The sequence below is a fragment of the Neofelis nebulosa genome, chromosome 2 (genome assembly GCF_028018385.1).
Source record: "Neofelis nebulosa isolate mNeoNeb1 chromosome 2, mNeoNeb1.pri, whole genome shotgun sequence".
NCBI lineage: Eukaryota > Metazoa > Chordata > Mammalia > Carnivora > Felidae > Neofelis > Neofelis nebulosa.
In genome coordinates this window covers 88,291,250-88,314,484 of record NC_080783.1, presented here as the reverse complement: position 1 = coordinate 88,314,484, position 23,235 = coordinate 88,291,250, and the positions used below count along the sequence as shown (strand labels likewise).

Genomic DNA, 23,235 nt, shown 5'->3' with positions numbered 1-23,235 from the left:
CTTGACCTACATTGTAGAGATTACTTAAAATTTGATGCAGGTGATCTGATCAGGAAGTCACAGTCTTAAATAATGCAAAGTTCTAACCAACCACTGAGATGTGTTCACACTTACATGTCCACTGATGTCATCAGGTACAGGTTCAATATTTTGAACCTAGGATAGAGAAGCAGGCAGAAGGTGGTTTAAATTAAGGAAGAAGGAACGACATCACCAAGATGGTGACATAGTTGTTTCTGACTTCTATCTCATTCAGAATAAATAACAACTATTCACAAATAAGATACCACTGAGAGATCCTAGAACACAAAAGTGAGACTGAAGTAACCCTCTCCCCTGCACCAAAAAGGCCACAAAAAAACCCACAAAAAACCCAAAAAACAAAAAACAAACAAAAAAACATTAAAAGGGTAAGAGAAGAGGCTACACATTGACCACATTTTCCCTCCCCCAGGCTAGCATGACGTCATGTGGAGAGGTCTCCCCTCTGCCTCCAGTATCTAGTGGGAAAAGAAGACCCAGGGAGTACAACCAGTACCTCAGAATTGGAGTTGCTTGTGGGCACCCCTAACCTGATCTTGCACTATGGAGATTACAGAGGAATTTGGGGCTCAACCACCCAGAGTCTGACTGTAAAAGAGAAGAGGGAAGGAGCTGGCAACAACCAGCACATGGATATTGGCATACTGAGTTCATACCTGCAGTGCCCAAGTAATTACCCAACCAGGAGATTTGTTCATCTACAGAGCTAAGATGGGGCACACTATGACTAGAGAGCTTGTCAGAGCATAGATCTGCCTCATTTGGATGATCAAGTGAAGAGCTTTAGTGGCTCTAGAGCCCTGCTTGCCCACCTTCAGCCAAGGAGCTGAATCACAACCCAACCCACTGTTGAAAGCATTTTCTAACCCAACTGATCAGAAGGGCTGGTGACAACTCCTGGATACAGTGCAGCCCAGAAACAATTGAGCTGAGAGGAGGATGGGCAGAATTGATTGTCCCCAGAACAAGGCCAATACCAGATATGAAGCATTACCATGCTCTACACAGGCAGGGGACTAATTTATAGCCAAGGCTCAAGGTAGTTCCTGCCCCATCCAATTGGGAAAATTAAGATATTTTATGTGAGGTTCATGGTAACCAAAAGTGAAATTCCTATAGTAATTAAACAAAAAAAAAAAAAAAAAAAAAGAAAGAAAAAGAAAAAGAAAAAAGAAAAAAAGACATGATAAATAAGTCAAAGCATATTGATGCTATAATACATCAAAACACATGTAAAAGACAAAAGGATAAGAAACAAGGAAGAATGGATCTACAAAATAACTAGAAAACAACAAAATGACAATACTTAAGTCCTTAACCTATCAATAATTACTTTAAATGTAAATAAATTAAATTCCCCAATTAAAAGACAAAGAACGGCTGAATGAATTAAACACACACACACACACACACACACACACACACACAAGATCCAAAAACATGTTGCTCATAAAAGAATCACTTTAGCCTGAACGACACACAGATTGACAGTGAAGCAATGTAAAAAGACATTTAAAGCAAATTGTGATGAAATAAAAGGGTGTGTGTGTAACTATACTTATATGAAACAAAATAGATTTCAAACTGAAATTATAAAAAGAGACAAAGAAGGTCATTATCTAACGATAAAAGTGTCAATACATAAAGAAGATATAACAACTGTAAATATTTATGCACCCAATATTGTAGCACCTAAATATATAATGCAAAATATAAAAGAGCTAAGGGGAGAAATAGTATTAATACCATAATAATTGGGGACTTTAATACCTTACTCTCAATAATTAATAGATTATATACAGAGAAAGTTTCAGTGGATTTGAACAACACTATAGACCAGATGGGATTTACATGCATATACAGAACGCTGTATTCAACAATAGCAGAATACACATTCCTCTCAAGTACACATGTAACATTTTATAAGATAAACAATATCTTAGACCATAAAATGAGTCTTAGCAAATTGAAATTGAAATCATGCCAAGTAGATTCTCTAGCCACAATGGCATGAAAATGGAAATCAATAATGAGGAAATCTGGAAAATTTTTGAACACATAAAATATTAAACAAGACTCTTCTGAACAACCAATAGATCAAAGAAGAAATTAAAGTGGAAATAAAAGTTCATTGAGACAACAATAATGTACCAGAACTTGTGGGATGCAACAAAAACAGTTCTAAAAGAGAGTTTTATAACAATAAATACCTACAGTAAGAAGCAAGAAAGATCTCAAGTTAACAACTCAACACTATACCTTAAAGAAAAAGAAAAAAGGAAATAAAATTTAGCACAGAAAATAAATAATAAAGATTACAGTATAAATAAATAAGAAAGGAGAAAAATAATAGAAAAGGTTAGCCAAACTAAAAGTTGGCTATTTGAAAAAATTAAAAAAAAAAACAAAACTGAAAACCCTTAGCTAGACTAACTAAGGAAAAAAAAAGAAGGGCCCAAATCAACAAAATTATAAATGAAAAAGACATAACTGATACAACAGAAATTAAAACGGCCATAAGAGGCTACTATGATCAACTATACACCAACAAATTGGACAACCTAGAAGAATGGAAAAACTCTTACAAACATAAACTTACCAACACTAAATCAGGAAGAAATAGAAAATCTGATTAGACCAACTACTAGTAACGATATTTAACCAGTAACCTAAAATCTCCAACGAAGAGAAGCTCAGGACTTAATGGCTTCACTGGTGAATTTTACCAAACTCTAAAGAATTAACACTGATCCTTCTCAAACTCTTCCAAAAGATCAAATAGGAGGGAGCACTTCCAGACTCATTGAAAATACTCAATGAAAGATTAAAAGGTTTTCCTTTAAGATCAGGAACAGAGCAAGAGTGCCCATTTTTATCACTCTTACTCAACATAGTAGTAGAAGTCCTAGGCAGAGCAATTGAGCAAGAAAACAAAATAAAAGGTATTAAAACTGGAAAGGAAAAAAAATTATGTCTATTTGCAGATGATATGATATTTTTATATATAGAAAATCCTAAAGACTCAACCAAAAACTCTTAGATCTAATTAATAAATTCAGTAAAGTTGAAGGATGCAATAGTAACATACAAAAATCAGTAACGTTTCAATACATTAACAATGAATTTTTTGAAAAGGAAATAAAGAAATCAATCACATTTCCAATAGCACCCAAAACAATAAAATACTTAGGAATAAATTTAACTAAGGAGGTAAAAATCTCTAAAAACTAAAAGACATTGGTGAATGAAATCAAAGAAGATGCAAATAAATGTAAAGGTATCCAATGTTAATGAATTGGAAGGACTAATTTATTAAAATGTCAGTAGTTAAAAAAGATTCAAGCAGTCTCTGTCAAAAGACTCTGATGACTTTTTGTACCAAGTTAAAAGAATAATAATAAAACTCCTAAAATTCATATGGAACCACAAAAGTCCCCAAGTAGTGAAGGAAATACTGAGAAAAAAGAACAAAGCAGGAAGCAACACCCTTCCTGATTTCAAGGTATACTATAAAGCTATAGTCATCAAAATAGTATGTTACTGGCATAAAAATAGACAAATAGAACAATGGAACAGAATCACAAACCCAGAAATAAATCCATGCATATACAGTTAAGTAATATTGACAAGGGAACCAAAAATATTCAATAAAGAAAAGATAGTCTTCAATATATGGGGCTGGGACTATTGGATATTCACATGTAAAAGAATGAAACTGGACCTTCTATCTTACACCACTAAAAAAAATAACTTAAAATAGAGTAAAGACTTAAATGTAAGATCTGAAACCATGAAACTCCTAGAAGTAAACATAGAAATAAAGCTCCTTGACATTGGTGTTGGTAATGATTTTTGGATATGACACCTAAAGCACAAGCCACAAAACCAGAAATCAACAAGTGGGACCATATCAAACTGAAAAGCTTCTGCACAGCAAAAGAAAGCATCAACAAAGTGAAAAAAATCCCTACAGAACAGGAAAAATATTTTCATGCCATATATCCAATAAGGGATTAATCTCCAAAAAATATAATAAACTTATGCTACTCAACAGAAATGAACAACATCCAATAAAAAAATGGGCAAAGGACCTGAGACGTTTTTTCAAAGAAAATACATGAAAGGCCAACAGGTAAATCAAAAGAGGCTGAACATTAGTAGTCATTTGGGAAATGCAAATTAAAACCACAGGGAGATAATTACCTCACACTTGTTAGAATGGCCTTCATCATAAAGACAAAAGAACAAGTGTTGGCATGAAAATGGAGAAAAGGGAACCCTTGTGCATTGTTGGTGGGACTGTAAATTGATAGAGCCACTATGGAAAACAGTATGGAAGATTCTCATATAATTAAAAACAAAACTACCATGTCATCCAGCAATTCTACTTCTGGAAATATATCCAAAGGAAATGAAAACAGTTGAAAAAATATATTCATTCACTCCCATATTTATAGCAGCATTGTTTAAAATAGTCAAGATAAGGAAACAAATGTTTATCAATAGATAAATGGACAAAGATGTTATATGTAATAACTTATTTATATATATAATTTATAATATAGAAATACAGAAATATAATATATATTAAAATATATAATATATTAGAATATATAGAAATAATATATATAATGGAATATTATTGAGCCATAAAAAAACAAGGAAATTCTACTATTTGCAATAAGATGGATGGACATGAAAGTCATTATGCTAAGTGAAATAATTCAGAGAAAGACAAACACTACATGATCTCACTTATAAATGAAATCTTAAACTCAGAAAAAGAGATAGACTTGTGGTTATGAGATGGACATTGGTGGGGGAGGGAATTGAAGGTAGATAGTATGAACTTTCAGTTATAAGATAAATAAGTATAATAAAACCTTGGTTTGGAAGCATAATTCATTCCAGAAACATGCTTGTAATCCAAAGCACTCCTATATCAAAGTGAATTTCAGTAATCACTGGCTTAGTTGTGATCATGTGACACGTGGCCTCACATACTACTTGTATTGCAAGACATTGCTCATTTATCAAGTTAAAATTTATTACAAATGTTTTCTTGTCTAGGGGCACTTGGGTGGCTCAGTTAAGCATCTGACTTTGACCCAGGTTATGATCTCACAGTTTGTGAGTTCAAGTTATGCATCATGCTCCCTGCTAACAGCTCAGAGCCTGGAGCCTGCTTTGGATTCTGTCTTCCTCTCTCTCTGTCCTTGCCCTGCTCATGATCTGTCTCTCAAAATAATAAATATACATTAAAGAAGAAAAAAAAAGGAAAAAAATGTTTGTTCGTCTTGCAGAACACTCACAGAACAAGTTACTTGCAATCCAAGGTTTTACTGTACTGGGGTTATAACATAAGACATGATGAGTAGCTAACTCTGCTATATGATACATAGAAAAGTTAAGAGAGTAAATCATGATTTAACATAACAAGGAGACAATTTTTTTTCCTTTTTTCTTTCTTTCTTTTCTTTTTATTGTACCTATAAGAAAAGGTGAATATGAGCTGAACTTACTATGGTAATCATTTCTTACTATATGTAAATCTAATCATCATGCTGTACTCATTAAATTTATATAGTGATGTATCTCAATAATTTCTCAGTAAAATTGGAAAAAATTAAAGAAATGTTCTATTGTTTCTGGGTAAAATGTGAATGGACTTCCCTGAGTCAGTCAATAATTCCTGTGTGTATTTGGACATTAGCTAATTTTCACCTATCTGGAATGTTGTCAGGGTATTTAGGCTTTATGCAGAGGATTAGACTAGACAACTAAGGAATTCATCCTAATATGTAAAGGAACAGAAAATCAGAGAGTCACAGTACATTACAGATTTAGGAAATATTTTGTCATTCGTATAGAATAAAAAGATTTAATTTTAAATTTGGAAAAAAAAGAAAATCACTATTCATTTGAAGGAAGATATATACTTGTTTGGATTAGGAATCTCAAAGTGTACAAAATGGTAAATTGAATGTATTTATAATTAAAATATTCTGGGTTGATGTTTGTGATTTGGGTAAAGTTGAGGTTTATCTTTGCTTGGAAAATTTGATAAAAGAGCTGTGTTAAAAACGTGATTTTTTTTAACAGTCCTAAATCAGGAGGTAAAATCCATGTCTCCCCTTGAAACTGAATAGACCTTTGTGACAAATAGAACATGATGGAAAGTGATGCTTCATGACTTCCAAGGGTAGTTTAGAAAAGGCCATGCATGTTCTGCTGTCTCTTGGAACACTGGTCTGGAAGCATTAAGCCATCATGTACTAAATTCCAGCTACCCTGAGCTGCCATATGGAGACAGATACCATGTAGTGGGAAAGAGGGAGTTCAATACCAGGTGCTTGAGTCAAACATTCTTCTCTATGCCCCAGCCTGAACCAGTGTCTGCTGCTACCCCATGCGACGAGAAAGAACTGGTCTGAGTCCCATTCCCCAAATTTGTAAACAGATAAACAGCTGCTATTGACTTAAGCCATTGTGCAGTGGCTTGGTACACAAAAATAAACAACCAGAACACACAGATATCTCACTATTATGTTTTCTTTATATAATGCTTACCCATTGACTTGCAAAGAGGAAAATTCAGTCATCATTATTTTTGGTTTTCTTAGCTGTAAATATAATTTTCCATTAAGTTCCTCGAGAGAGTACATTTTTGATGTATGAATTTAAATAAATAAGCTTTGCCCTCAATTGTTAGCTTTTAATCAATGATATATTAATATGTATTAATTAATATTAATATGATATATTAATTCCAACCAATAAAACCCCAACTAATAAAAAGAAGATGTAGATAGATGATAGAGATAGAGATATTTGGACAGAGATAAAGATTGGATAGAGATTTTTGTCCAAATATTAATCAAATTCCTAGATTAAAGAAATGTTTCATTGTGTAGAACAATAGGGCAAAGCAAGATTTGTAGTGCTGACAAACATAAATGCCTTAGCTGTTAAGACCCTGGAAATGAATAATTATCTTAAAAAGGAATGAATGTCAAAAGAGTGAATAGGGAGCCAGTGCCCAAAACTGTGGGTGGGGATTTAATCAACAAGTCAGGTTAGTGAACAACCTCATTCCCACTGAAGTTATCCAAACGACAGATCCTTTTCAGTATGTCATTGGACTAACAAGAGTTTAAAGAATTAAATTATTAATATTTTCAAACATAACATATTCATATATGCATGAGTTCTATTAGTGTTTACTCATTTCATGCATAGTCAAATATACTATTTTAATCAGTATTATCTATTACCAATTAATTAAAATGTTGATAAAAATAAAAATTTTAATTGTGTAGCTTGAATGTTATAATAACATCGCTTATAATAAAAACATTAAAATATCCTGTGCAAAAGTAACAGTAAAAAATGTTTACTTCTAATGCATTATTTTGTAGATTCTATCTTCAGATTAAGGTAGAAATGAGGTAAAATTCATATCCTTACTAATGTAACATTCAATATCTTCCAAATATATTTGAAACCAAGAAAAGTATGAACAATCCATATTCTTCACATGTATAGAAATAATTTTATATAATTTTAAAATAAATTAACTTTATAAAAATGAATAAAAGTAAGAAAATCTCAAATAACATGACTCCATTCCTTATGAACTTTAGTTTTCCTGTGCAAATCAATTTTAAGGTATATTCCTGTACATGCTTCTGTATTCCATTACATATTTTAGTATATGTAATGTAATTTTAATCCTGTTGTCTATATTTTCCATAATTTTTTTCAAATGATTAAAGAGATTGGTTCTCATCAAGAGTGTCTCTGAATTCTCATTGTTGTTCTACTTTGGATAATAGCAAATTTAAATAAACATTAATTTAAAAAAATAGTAAGAATTTCTAATTTGAAAAATAGACATTAATTTGTAAACCAAAATTTATCCTCAAGTAATTCTTTGGTGTTGTCCTAAAATCTTCCATTCCTTACAGAAATGAATGAAATCCGTTTTATTAGATAAAGAGGAGATTATTTACAACAGTAAAAATTACAAGGTGATAAATATGAATAATGTGAAAGTTTAAATACCACAACCAGTGTTAATTACCCATCCCCAAGTGATTATTAGAATTAAAAAAGGAAATAAAAACTGAAAGTTTCATTATATGGCATCCTGATAGTATAAATTGTACAGTACTACAGTATAAGAGTGCCTCCAAGTGGCATTTGTCAAAACTCCATATAAAAAATTTAAATACAAGAACCAAAAGTTAACCTTTAATAACAGTAGACCCTAAAGGATCACTTTTTCTTTCTGCTTACTTAGGATCTACTCTTCATATTTACAATTCAGTTTTTAGGAAATTCCTAACTGTCTTTAAATATCCACACTTAAGTCCCATTAATCTTCAGAATTCTAGATTGTTTTCAGTATGTTATTTGTACTGATATAGTGTTTAGTTAGCTGATAAGTAATTATTTCATTTCCATTAAATTTGTACAGTAGAATCTTTTGATTAATACATTGCCCCTATTTTCAGTGTTCCTAAAAATGTTGTCTATATTTCCTATATCTTGGATGATAAGAGGGACAAAGGACGTATTTCCTACCTATAGAATAGTAGATTTGTTGGGTCATCTAATTCTACCTCTACAATTTCACAATTAAATATAAGAGTTCAAGGAATTTATCCAAGATCAATATGGTTGGTGACTTAACTAATATAATCTGTCTGACCAGACTTGTAATTCAGTACTCTTTCAAATACATTTGCTCTGACACCAAAAATAGAGCTCTTCCACATGCCCTAAACAAATACATGTTTATTTTTCGTACATGATTTTCTTAAAACTCAACCAAACTCTAGAACACCAAATGTAGAAGTTGCCTAAGGCAAAAAGTGCTTAGGAACTGACAAATATACCAATAGGTTCTAAATAGGCCTTAAAAAATTAATGTGTAGTGTTTTGGAATTATTCTAGGTTTATGTCACAAAAATATTTAAATTACCAGAGTAGAAAGGAGTCTGGATAGTAATAAATGGGGCAGTTGAGCTTGTAACATAACTTAGAGACAGATCTGTTTGCTCTAAAAAGATAATCTTTGTAGTGAAAGTTATTTTCAAACTCATTTCATTTGTAAATGCTACTCTTTCCATTATTTTACCACTCTTCTCCTGATATTTCTTTTAAATTTCATGTTTTACTGTTTATTTCCCTTCTTCTGTTTCATATAAATGATTCCAGGAAGGCATTCTTCTCTTTTCCCAAAGGTGTCATTCCAATGCTATTCTTTCCTAATTCTTATTCCTTTTTCCCCCTCTTAATTGCTTTTTATGGGTCTTTTTCTTTCTCTCCTGCCACTTCATCTACAACTTTCTTGGAATGAGTTAGCCAACATCGACAACAAGATTTAAAGTTCAGTCTCTGAGGGGCTATAATGTAGATACATCCAGAGTATTAAGTACAGAAAAATGCCTGTAGGTTTTCAAATAGATATGTGGATATCTGTATGTGTAATATAAGCTATTAACTTTTTAAACTTTTGAATGCCATGCTGTATTATCTATGGAACTATTTTGTGGTGAAATTAGAATAAAATGTTCTAATTTAATATTTCCTTTTATTTAATTCCAAAATACCTTTTAAAGATTGAGCTCACATTGTAGTTTCCATTAATTTCCTCAGTTATCCCATTTAAAAAATTAAATGTGTTTTAACTATCTTGCCAAATTTCTACTTGTTTAAGGTTGTCTCAAACAATGACCATTTTTTAAGTCATGTTTCACTACCTGCCAATCTGAGCTCATCTCAGAATTTCATTAGTATTTACTCTGACTCCCACATCATTAATGAGGTTTCAAATAAGACCAGACTGACATTCATCCCTATGGTACCTGGAAAACATGACATTGTTTACTGTCACTCTGATTCAAGCCCATTGTCCAGATTTTAAACATTACAACAATGCTAAATGCAAAGCCAACTTAAATGAACTCTTCTGAATAAAATTTGTGACTGAAATTTAATGAGACACATCAAAACTTGGCTATAATTAATACAAACGATCTTGTACATGTCTGTAGTTGTTAATCCTGCTTATTTCTCCCATGATTAACTATTTATTTGTTTACTTTTCCCTTGGTGAGATCTTCAGATATTTTCTTTGATATTTGCATTCATTTTGTTAGTGATGAAAGATACATGTCAACCTTCATAAATATTTCAATAACTTTTAGTTTGGTAAAGATTACTTAACTTTTCATATAACATGCCAAATAAACCCAGATGGTTATGCATATATCAGAACTAAATACATATAATTACAAAATCCAACTTAATATTTTACCACATTTTTGATGACTTATTCTCAGAATCAGAACAAGGAATAAACTGAAAATGATAAACCACATATTTTCTGGGCTTTATGCTAATTAGATACAGCAATTTAATTCTTTAGAATTCAAAATTCTAAGGATAGAATCATTTTTAAAAGACAAAACAATCTATAGATTAAATCAAGTTATAAGATACTTGATTAAGCCTAATAATAATAATATGTTTATATTTATGGACTATTCACTTTTCAACCAGCTGTCAATATTTTATGCTATGTGTAGGAAAAGATGAAAAATTACCTTTTTGTATATATCCTAAGTGAAATGGAAAGTAATGTTGAAATAAGGATAATACTCAGCGATGAAAAAGCATGAAATCCTGCTATTTGCAACAACATGGAGAGAACTGATTGTAGGGTATTATGCTAAGTGAAATAAGTCAGTCAGAAAAAGATATATCATATGTTTTTACTCATATGTGGAATTTGAGAAGCTTAACAGAAGACCATTGGGGAAGAGAAGGAAAAATAAGTTACAAGCAGAGAGGGAGGCAAACCATAAGAGAAGAGACTCTTAAATACAGAGAACAAACTGAGGGTTGATGGGTGGGTGGGTGGGGGGATGGGAGGGATTGTAAAAATGGGTGATGGGTATTGAGGAGGGCACTTGTTGGGACAAACACTGGGTAGTCTATGTAAGTAATGAATCATGGGAATCTACTCCTAAAGCCAAGACTACACTGTATGTTAGCTAATTTAAAAATAAATTATTAAAAAAAGAAAGGTAATAATATGTTTTGAAAAATACAGTTGTTAGAAACTACTGAACAAATGCTATTTGATGATTGTTTCACAGATATCCTAAAATTTATATGTAATTTTATCTCCCTAAATAAATTGAAGAATACTAAAAGGCAGAAATATATGCTATTGAAACAAATACACTTTTTCACTAAATAAATATTATTTGCTAAGTGACTGATATTAATTAGCTGCATTTCCTATAACAGTGTGGTCTTTGTGTTAATCTGCTTCATAATGACTATATTTGTCAATTATTGAATTAGAATCTCTGAGATGGGGCCAGTTATAAACTTCCCCGATGAGTTAATAATGTTTGAGAATTATTGTCCTACAAGCAACATACATAATGAGTGAATGAATGAGTGAAAAATATTTAGGTGCTGTCTAAAAGCACATAGTGAATAAACAGCAATGGTATTTCTATTGAGCTAAGACAGAATAACCTCATAGAATGTTTTTGAGTTATCAGCACTAATAAAATGTGATGATAGAGAATTATTCAATTTATCTGATTATACTGTCTATGTTGACTGAATATGATATATATTGTAGCTGTTTAAAGACATAATCAAAATGTCAGATTATAAATGATATATCTCAAAATAAAATGACAATGAAAACTAAACAATGATCTAAAACGTATTTATGTTCATTTCCAAAGATTTAAAGATATCTATATTGGTAAAATTAATGTCAACAGTTGACCTGAAAAATAAGTCAAAACATATTCATAAGATATTTCTGAATCCCTTGGCTAACTGTCTCTAGATTACAAAATTAATACTCCAAAATAGAAGTTACCTAATTTCTCCAATTGTCACAATATTATAAGTGAAAAGAATAAGTGCTGTAAGTTAAAAAAGAAAATACCATTATTTCACACTTTATATTTGAGAGGATTTGTGGAGGCAACATGGGTTAGTGAAGAATGTGAGTTTGAAGAACTATGTATTTATATTTAAATTCTCATTATAAACTTGTTATTAGGGTTACCTAAACCAAGTTATTTAAATTCATCTTCTCTAAAACAGAGTAATAAAACATACCAGTACCAAGAGTGGGGTTGGAGGGTTACTATCCTATAGGATGATTAAATGTAATCATACCGCAATGTCTGAAACCTACTAGAAGCTTTGTGAATGTCTGTTATTATTTTAAAACTGTGTGACTTAAAGCAATCACAATGATACAAACCTAAAGATACTACAATTGAGATCCTGGTTCAGAGAACAACTGAGGCTCTTCTCTGTTGTAATTAAGCATACAACTCTTCTTCTGTGGGTAGGATTCAGTGAGTACACAGCTCCTTTATTTGCTTCAATAAAATTTGTACCTCATGATTTTGTTACAGCAGAAATGCTATCCTGAGGAAGAAGCAGAGATCTTCATACATTCTGTGACTTGTAGCTTCTGAAGTGACTACTCAAACAGAAGGAAAGTGGCTTTGGTTAGAGAGCAATGGGGGAAAAGGTCGCTTTTTGCACTGATGAAGATATCCTATCTAATATTTTAATTACTAGATGACGGAAAGTTGGCTGTTTGGCCAATAAGACATCGCTAAGAGGATAGATACTAAAACTTTGTTGTCCATCTTAAACATTATTGTTAACATGTAGGTTGAATCAAAATAACTGATATTATGAGGTTGTAAATTACTTCTGCTTTGGTGCCTCAACCATGGCCGATAGAGGTCAAATTAATGACATATTTTACATAAATTATCTCATTTCATCAATGTGCTAAATACCTCAATATACAATCACAAGGTGGTAGGCATTTCAAATAATGAAAATACCAAAAACAACCTTAACCATATCTTCAAGGATTGTGTAATTTTATCCAAGGTTATATTAACAATATTAACAATATTAACAATATCTTCAAGGATTGTATAATTTTATCCAAGGTTATAAAACAGAAGATAATATAGAAAAAATATATGTGGAGAGAAATACTATAGGAATTCAAGGGCAAAGATTCAAGATTTGTAGGGTGTAACTTGGGAAAGTTTTATGAGGAGATGAGACTTTAAATACTTGTAAGTTTTTTTTGTGAAAGTGAGTGCCGTGTAAAAAAATTCTAAGTCTTAGTTTTATTTCCCAACTTTGAACTTACATTCACATTTATAAGGCTTTCACAAATGTACTTGGAGTACAGTTTGACTTTGAGGTTCTTAAGTATTACAAAGTGTAAATTGTGAGTCAACAAATTTAATAGAGAAGAAATAATTATTCAAGGTCAGACCAAAAAAAGGAGAAAAGAGTAAGTCAACGAATTTAAGTGGAAGAGCATATGGCAGCATAATAGAAGTGAAATTTGTAATTCTAATGCACATCAAATAATATTTAAGAACAAATTCCAATTACAGAAGAAATCAAATACTAAATATGTGAAGAAAGAAGAATGAATAAAATGTAAAAAATGCATTTAAAATATTAATAAAAATATTTTAAAAAGCAAATCTATTTTTAGACATAATTTTCATTACAAAGAGAAGAAATATGTAGTAAAAGAGTATCTCTGGCAATAAAATATGAAGGGAAGTCTTCACTGTTGTTAGTGAAATTACATAAAATATTCACAGATTGATTATCTAAAGAAGATAAATAAAGCTATTTGTTTCCACAGAAACTTTGATGACTTGATTTTTATTCTATTTTATTTATTTATTCAACCCTGTGTGTCTATGAAGAAAAGCCATTTATGCTTGTCAGAATACACTCATGATGAAATAATTCAGATGCAAAAAAAAAATGTTGGGGCACCTGGGTGACTCAGTTGGTTAAGTGCCCGACTTGATTTCGGCTCAGGTCATGATTTCACAGTTTGTGGGTTCGAGCCTGTGTCTTGCTCTGCGCTGACAGCATACAGCCCGCTTGGGATCCTTTCTCTCTCTCCCTCTCTTTCTGCCCCTACCCTACTCGTGCGCACACACACACACTCTCTCTTTCTCTCTCTCCTTCTCTCTCTCTCTCTCTCTCTCAAAATAAATAAATAAATAAACATTAAAAAAACAACATGTTAACATCACTAAATTTGGCAGAATACTGTATATGTTCTACTGAGCCTTCACTTTGTTTTTAGGCTGTTATAAATTCACCCCTGTTCAGTTTAAAAAAAAGAAAGACAGATAACAATAATGGATTCTTCACTGGAAAATTTAATTCATGTTTAAAAAATCTTTAAAATTTAAGGTTAAAATTATTCTGATGAGAAGATATCAAGATAATAAGATCAGAGAAGAAATCTGCTTAATATATATAACATAACCAATATTTATAGCACATAGAATAAAAAGTGAACAATGATGTTTAAAATTATCTGGTTTGGGGTCACCTGGGTGGCTCAGTTGGTTAAGCATCAGACACTTGGTTTCAGCTCAGGTCATGATCCCAGAGTTCGTGAGTTCAAGCCTTGCATCAGGCTCCGCAATGACAGTGCCGAGCCTGCTTGTGATTATCTCTCTCTCCCTCTCTCTCTGCCCCTTTTCCCACGCTCTCTCTCTATGTCTCTCAAAATAACTTTGAAAGAAAATAAAATTATCTGGTTTAATGAGGGAATTAAATAGAAAGATTTTAGCTTGTGTTTATTTAGTCAATAGGAATGTGTGTGTGTGTGTGTGTGTGTGTGTGTGTGTGTGTGTGTGTAGTAATAAATGTCATGTCTGTGTAATACAAGTTAAAAACTGCCTCAAAATTCTTGTTAAGAAAGATTTATAATCTTCCAGAGCAGATGTAACTTCAATAGGTTTCAGGATTTATGAAAACAGAGTTGTCACAGTTCAATTACCTATAGTCATTTCCAGGACTGAGAATCACAATAATATTTTAAGTTATTCTATAGTGGGCAATACATACATGCATTTACATACATGCACTAGATATGACTTTAGCAGCAGGCCAGCTAATTGCCTACCTTCCATAAATTAGCAACTAGGAAATTATTTTCAGTCCTCATGACATCTATTTCTGTACATTTTAATGAATCATTTCCCAGCTGATCTTATTCTACCTCTTTCTAAATCTATTATTTCCTAAATATAATAATCTTATATTAAGATATATAAATAGTGTGAATATACATTTTAGTGTGAATTCAACAGAACAAACATTTATTGAAAACATAGCATTGCTTAGAATAGGTGGGATAATGTGGGAACTTGAAAGATTAACCAAGTAAGTTCTTTGCTTTCAAGCACATTAAAAGGGGATAGATACCGATACCTATACCGATACACATATACCACAAATTGTAATTTGTTGTTGACTATCAAAGTGATTTAATTTTGTATAATAAAGAAACAGCTGTGGAACCACAGAGGGAATTGTTTTGAATCCACTGGGTGGGGGGAAATGCTTCAATCATGGCATATGTAGCTTTTGAGAGGATTCTTAATGAATGTGTAGGATTTTAGTTGGTGACACAAAATTCAGTTGGAGAGATGAATAGGAGAGGAAGAACTTTAGAACATATTTTTTAAAGATGTGGAGACAGAATATGGGATTTATCTTTTGGGGTGGAAAGGAGGAGTCTGAATATAGTTTAGAACAGGAAGCTCTTCCATTGGCCATTGTGTATTGTTCTCCTGTTGGGATTATAGGACTGTTATTCACTCCTCACTTTGAAATACTGCTAACATCTCTACTGTGCCGCTTTCTAATTTGGTGAATCTTTCATATATTCGATTCTCATTCAGAAAACTGATTATCAAGTTGGGCAAATTCACTTACATTTCCTTTGATTGTAAGTAATTTTATTTTAGGTAAGGTTCAGAATTTTCTTTGATTGGATTTGACTAGAGAGAAAATTGCAAACCCGGTGTCAACTTCATTTTAGCTGGGCTTCACAATACAGTCGATTGTTCTTCCTTTCCAGTGTAGTCTTTTTGTCTTTTAGCTAATAGCTTTCAGACTTACATAGGCTATCTCAATTAAACACTGTATTTAGCCAGGAAAAGCTGATGAAACTCTTGCTCAAAAATTGGAGAGGCTTTACTTTCTAGAACTTAATATGTACCAAATCTCAAAATGGGTAACAGTGGAATTCTGATGAAATTGCCTAAAAAGCACAAAGTGGGCGCCTGGGTGGCGCAGTCGGTTAAGCGTCCGACTTCAGCCAGGTCACGATCTCGCGGTCCGTGAGTTCGAGCCCCGCGTCGGGCTCTGGGCTGATGGCTCGGAGCCTGGAGCCTGTTTCCGATTCTGTGTCTCCCTCTCTCTCTGCCCCTCCCCCGTTCATGCTCTGTCTCTCTCTGTCCAAAAATAAATAAAAAACGTTGAAAAAAAAATTTAAAAAAAAAAATAAATAAAAAGCACAAAGTATTTGTGGGGCGTCTGGGTGGCTCAGTCAGTTGCATGTCCTACTCTTGATTTCAGTTCAGGTCGTGATCTCACAATTCATGAGTTAGAGCCCCACATCTGGCTCCATGCTGACAGTGTGGAGCCTGCCAAGTGTCCATTGATAGATGAATGGGTAGAAGGGTGCCTGGGTGGCTCAGTCAGTTAAGCATCTGACTTCAGCTTAGGTCATGATCTCATGACCTAAGTTCATGAGTTCGAGCCCCACGTCTGTGCTGACAGCTCAGAGCCTGGAACCAGCTTCCCATTCTCTGTCTCCCTCTCTCTCTCTGCCCCTCCCCTGCTCACTCTCTGTCTCTCTCTCTCTCTCTCTCTCAAAATAAATAAATAAACATTAAAAAGAATTAAAGAAATGTGAGTCAAAAAGGGTGATTAATCCATTTTCTGGAGAAAAATATGATGAAAGAAAAGACCAGGAAGATAATTGCTTTGGTCATCTGCATATTATAAAGAATGTCATTTTTTTTTATCTCCAATGTTTCACTTTTTTTTTATTGCTCAGCTATATTTCTTTAAAATTTTTCCTAATATAACTCATTTGGTTCAAATAATCATTTTATTTTCTTTAATTTGTAGTTACTATTCCTTCCTACTATCACCAGGTGAGAACTGTCTATTCAACCCCAAACACTGGACTGGGCAAATTAAAATCTTTAGGCTTCAGTTTTCTCTGCGTAGACTCAAAAGTTCTCATGCTAGTTCAACAGTGACTTAATGATACAGTTAGGAGCAAACTCCAGATTTTAAACTCTCATTTCACTTTTCTCTTCACATTATCACAGTGTTTATTATTTATGGTATTAGAGTGTGATATAAAATCAAAAGACTTGGAACTAGAAGAGCTGGGTTCAAATTCTGGCCTGGGTAACTTTGGGAACTGTAATCTTTCTGAACCTCAGTTACCTCATCTATAAAATAAGAATAATTATAATATCTTATTTCAGAGGGATGGTTTGAAGATGGTATGATAATATTTGGCTATCCATCAATTACTATATAACCCATAAAAGTTATAAATATAAGAGTTGTCATTAAGCAGTTATGATGCTATTATGTAAATAATCCATTGGGGATCACAAATTAATGTTTTTAATGCTATCCTAACATGGTTTTATTACTAATATTTCAAAGCACACCTATCATTAATGAATTTCTAATCCAAATAAAGTTTGTCTATAATTATTGTGTAAAGCATAACAGTATGTATTCCATTCTAGCCATTATAACAACCTCTTTTATGTCAAATATTAATTTTTTGGAAAAGGTTTAACTTACATTTTTAAAACATGTTATCACTCTTTTGTTTCTTTTTGGAAGAGTTCTGCTGGCACATTCATCTAAGGTAGTGCTCTTCCTAATGCTATCCTGCTTCAACCGAAATACTTGTCTCAAAAACCCACAGGTCTAGAGTGACATTAACCATTTTTTTCTGAGGTTTTATAAATAAATATCACCTCTAAAATTTCTTCTCTATAATTAGGCAACAACAGTAATGAGGATGGTTTGATACATAAAGTATTTTAATTTAAAAATAATCAGAAGATTTAAAGTTCCATTTCAAATACATGGTTTCAACAATTATATTGTATTTCTTGAACAGCAATTCAAGTCAACAATCAAATGATTGAATTTTGACATTTTTGAACTATCTCACCAGTATCATATATAGGACTAAGTTTTTACTCGGTAGGAGAAAAAAATCATAAGAGGATCCCAGGATCCTATGCTTGCAAGATTAAATAGAGAAGAGGCAAAGGGAGCTATATAGAGGACAAGTGAATCAGCACTCGCTTTCATTCCTGTTCATGGAAATACAATGGAGAAAAGGAAATTTTTACAAAAAATCTTTCACTCAAAGAAATACACAAGCTGAGATATTTCTAGCTGCAGTTTATTTCTAATGCAGTGAGTTGAAACACAAGCTTCCTCAAATCCTTTCTGCCCCTCTCACCACTCAACCACTGACAACAATGAAATGTTTTAAAGTATTTTAACTCTTTGATTAAAAAGAATAATTTTAACAAAATCTGCTTACCTACAGTCATAAAGGTAATATTTCCAAGAGACCATAGTTAAGGAAAAATTTTCAAGAGCTAATGGTGGATTTCTCTGAAACAATAAAAATAAAAATAAAAGAAGGAAATTTAATGATTACTGTATATCTGCCCTTTTCCCCCCACACAAACCTATGAAGTAGACATTATCAATAAAGAGTAAGTAATGAACTTGAAGCCTGATAGGCTATATAACTTGCCAAATATCACACAGCCAATAAGTGGAAGAACCTTGGATTCTCCAAAAGCAATGTGTTAAAGGTCAGGTCACATTTCTCTTTGTCTCCAGATATGTCATTACCTTTATGATGTCACAAAGTCTTTAATCCTTCTGGACTACAATTTATGCCTCCCTAAAATGAAGCTGTTTAAGTAGAATCTTTTTTTTTTTTTTTCAACATTTTTTATTTATTTTTGGGACAGAGAGAGACAGAGCATGAACGGGGGAGGGGCAGAGAGAGAGGGAGACACAGAATCGGAAACAGGCTCCAGGCTCCGAGCCATCAGCCCAGAGCCTGACGCGGGGCTCGAACTCCCGGACCGCGAGATTGTGACCTGGCTGAAGTCGGACGCTTAACCGACTGCGCCACCCAGGCGCCCCTAAGTAGAATCTTTCATTCTGCTTTGTAACTCTGTGATATCACTAGTCTGGCTAGGGCATACCTTGACAGAATAATTGGCCAATACTACAGGGTCATGGCATCATCTCTGAAGCTTGCCATAAATGACCTGAATAAAGAAAACCCAAATATAATAATGGCCCCATTATAATTCACTCAGTAGTGTTCCTTTGGCCTGAGAGAGTTAACATAGCACCCTGATGCCTAGCCTAATATCAGACAGCAGATGAGGCATCTGGGAGATGGAGATCAATGACATCCCTGCTTGCACATCAATCGTAGAATAATTAACTAAAACCAAAAACCAGGAAGTTCAAAAATTGAAATGTTCCCCATTGCACTTTTCTATCACCAATCATTGTTGTACATTATTATACAGGATGTACTTGTGATTGAGGAGAGAAGCCTTGACAATTTAATGAAGAAAAGATAAAACTCAGTAATCCTATAGAGAAAAGCTAGTCTCCTATTTATCAACAAATGCATTAGGAATCTTCCATCATTAAAATGTACATCAATAATGGCATGAAACAAATAAGTGCCGAATAAGTTTCCTACTATAATGAAGGTTTTCAAAATTTAAATTTTTATATTCATGTAAAAAGCCTAAAATCCTACTGATCTGTGACCTAATTGTATAGTGATATTAATAGGAATGGTTCTTTAGTTCTTAATCATGCAAAAATTGAAATCTATAAAGAATTTTCCTGATTTGCCTGAATAAAAACTACAACCTAATTCCCTACAGGCTGCAAATAATATGCACCATTTTTTAACTTATAAGGGCAAAGTAAAATAACACTGCTGTTGAAATTACTTGGTTCAGCAACAGCAGAAGCAAAATAGCATAACAAACTGAAAAACAATAAAAAAGTATGTATTTTAAATATAGCTTCTTTAAACTTTTGGGAGAAAAACAGAATGGAAAATTTTGAATTTAACTTCAAAGATTATAAGGTAATTGTGTAACAGCTTTCCAAAACATCAGTAGACCAAGAGAGAAGCTGCAGATTTCTTTAACCTCAAATTATCTACATTGTCATCTTTAAATAAAAATAAATGTATTGTAAAATATTTTGCTTTGCTCTGCAAGTATTCAATTTCATCTATGAAGTCATAGCCATGATGATGATCCATATGCAGAACAATGTAATAAAAATATGAAGTTTGACTATAAGTAATTATAGAAAATGTTAAGATTTTTAATTTTTAAGAAAAGCTAGATTTTTGTATTAACATGAATAATACCATTTTATTTTTATAATCTAAAAATTTTCAATGTTTATTTAGTTTTGAGAGAGAGAAAGAGTACGAGTGGGTGAGAAGCAGAGAGAGAGGGAAACAGAGAATCCAAGAAGGCTCCGTACTGTCAGCACAAAAATGGATGTGGGGCTCAAAAGTGTGAACCGTGAGATCATGACCTGAGCCAAAGTTGGACATTCAACCAACTGAGCCACCCAGGCACCCGTAAGTAATACCATTTTAAAAGTATTTTTTTCTGTAAATTTTGCGCCAATTCTAGAAATAGAACGAATGTTCAAAAGGTTTTGGAACTTTTCTTCACAACTATAACTCAGAACCAAAGGAGAAAAATTATCTGTTTTCATTCATTTTGTTGCTAACAATTGTAATCACCATCCTGATACATTTCATTCATAAATTTGGACCAAACTTGTTGTAGAGTTTTTGAGAGATTATGTTTAATTTCAATGAAGATACAATAGACAGAGCAGCACAGTGTGGAAAAGTATCTTCCACTTTCTGGCTAGGTAATATTGGGTAAGAGATTTAAATTCTCAGAGACTCTATTTCTTATCTTCTAGATGAAAATAAAATAACTACTGAAATAAGAAATTGTGAGGATTATATAATAGTACAGTTAAGAGAAATGTTATGAGATCTGTAAAGATATATAAATAATTATTAATTTTAAGGAAAAAGTTATTTTTCCCATTTTATGTGTAGATAGTAGGAATACACTTCTTCACTCCAAGAATTTTCTTCTTGCTAAGACTGCTGAATGGACACAACTCCCAGTCTCTTTGTGCTTATATGTCCACTCCTCTCCAGAAATAAACTATCAGTTGAGTTTAGGAGGACTATGTAGATACGGCTGTACCAGTGCTACCTGCTTCTCAGCTGTTGCTGGCACAGAGTGAGTTCTCCCTGTTTCTCCTCTGCTCTGGCCTTTGAGGAAGGGTGTTTAGGAGGGCTAACTGTGTAGGGTAAGTCCTGCCTGGGTCCAGAACAGCTGTATCTAGCTGGAGAGTCTGTATATTTCTGGAATTTTTTGAGAAGATTGAATTGGCACACACACACTATGCTCTTGCCTACAAATTAGGCATTATCAGATATAACGTGACAATTTGGCATCCATATTTATATTTTATTTAAAAATTTTTTTAAAGTTTATTTATTTTTGAGAAAGAGAGAGAGAGAGAGAGAGAGCATGAGCAGGGGAGGGGTAGAAAGGGAAACACAGAATCTGAAGCAGGGTCCAGGCTCTGAGCTGTCAGCACAGAGCCCGATGTGGGGCTCAAACTCGTGAACCACAAGATCATGACCTGAGCCAAAGTCAGACAATTCACTGACTGAGCCACCCAGGTGCCCCCATATTTACATTTAAAATGTCAATTATACCTCAATGCAAAAAATAAATAGAAAATAATTCTCTTCTTCAGTCTCAGGTGGAAGCTCTCAACATAGATATTGAGTAGAATATGCTCTAAACTTTGAAGGTAATTTGAAATAAAAATCACAAAATGTATAAAGGCAAATTGTTAAAATTTGTTGTAAGCATCTCTTAGTGGCTACTGATAAGTTTAAACTTAGATGTCCTAGCGGGAATGTTACAAAATTAATTAAGGTTTAAAATGATCTTTTAGGGATGCCTGGGTGGATCACTCAGTGAAGTGTCCGACATCAGCTCAGGAACAGATGCATGTGGACTGATTTACCTGCCATGCAGTCTGAATTCCTATAAACTCAATGTATTTTTTTCCCAAATTTCCAGCAATACAATTAGTCATTTAATGTCAGAGCAGCTGAAAATGTCTCACAGAGATTTGAGTTGGGAATTGAGCACTAAGTTGTTTTTATCAATATATTGAAGCTTATTGCATTGGTTGCTTCACTAAGATTTGTTCCACAATATTCTGAGTTTTATTACAAAATGGGTATATGCAGAAACTAAAACTACAACTACAACTAGATCAAACTTAGAGACAACATATATCAAACCAAGACTAGGAATCCTTGGGATACAGATGTGTTTGTCATAGTGTTCTTCATTTCCTCACAAGAGTACACAATTTCATGGTCTTTGTGACAGCTTCTACAGTCACTTGATCACTTCTATAGTATTTGCTAGGGAAAATGTTCTGGTTTCTCAGAGATACAAAAGTTTTCTCTAACTCAAATCTGAAATCAGACTTCACACTTAATTTGTTTGATATTTTCTTCTACCGTTTCATCCACTCATTCCTAAGCAACCCTTCCAAAAGACAAAGGGCTGAGGTAAACACTTACTTTTCCTAGGTCGGCCCTGCTCTGAATGTAGCCTTTAAGTCAGAGAAAGGCTCCAGCTGCAGTACTTTCTTAGTGTGAAAAAAATTTCTTTCTGAATATTTAAGTGTATGTAAATAATTATATAGCTTTCCAATTCTAACTTCTCTGTAGTTTTCACCACCTTGATGCAAATCTCAAAAACACTTCTAAAACTAAATTTAATTGCTAGATTTTATCTGCTGGAAATAAATCTCAAACTTCAGAAGCTGTGAATAATGGTTTACATATGTTATGATTGCAATTAAGTTAAAAATAAAGGTATGCATATAAAAGTATTAAAAGAAGTCAAATGTTAATAACAGTTGGTGTTTTGTGTTACGGAATATGGTTGTTGTTTCTTGGTTTATTTTGGAATTTGAATTTATTATACAATAAGCATATATTACTTTTTGAATCTTAAACATAAAGTAAAATTAAACACCCATGAATAAGTAGCATCAAATAAGGTATAGTGACTCAGAAATGATAAAAGCATGCAC

The 23,235-nt window shown here is 32.9% G+C and overlaps 1 long non-coding RNA gene across 7 annotated transcripts in view; it reads right to left on the bottom strand.

Annotated features, from left to right (window-relative positions):
- The window catches only part of LOC131503747 (uncharacterized), a 58,718-nt gene extending 39,880 nt beyond the window's left edge, over nt 1-18,838 (bottom strand). Inside the window, exons 1-4 of one of the 7 annotated variants that reach the window (XR_009257572.1) lie at nt 18,702-18,791; nt 18,551-18,624; nt 6,613-6,665; nt 115-156 (exon numbers count right to left, since the gene is read on the bottom strand). This is a non-coding gene — a long non-coding RNA (uncharacterized LOC131503747). The other 6 variants (XR_009257578.1, XR_009257577.1, XR_009257575.1 and 3 more) reach the window with 6 other exon arrangements.
- Between the last annotated feature and the right edge of the window lie 4,397 nt (nt 18,839-23,235).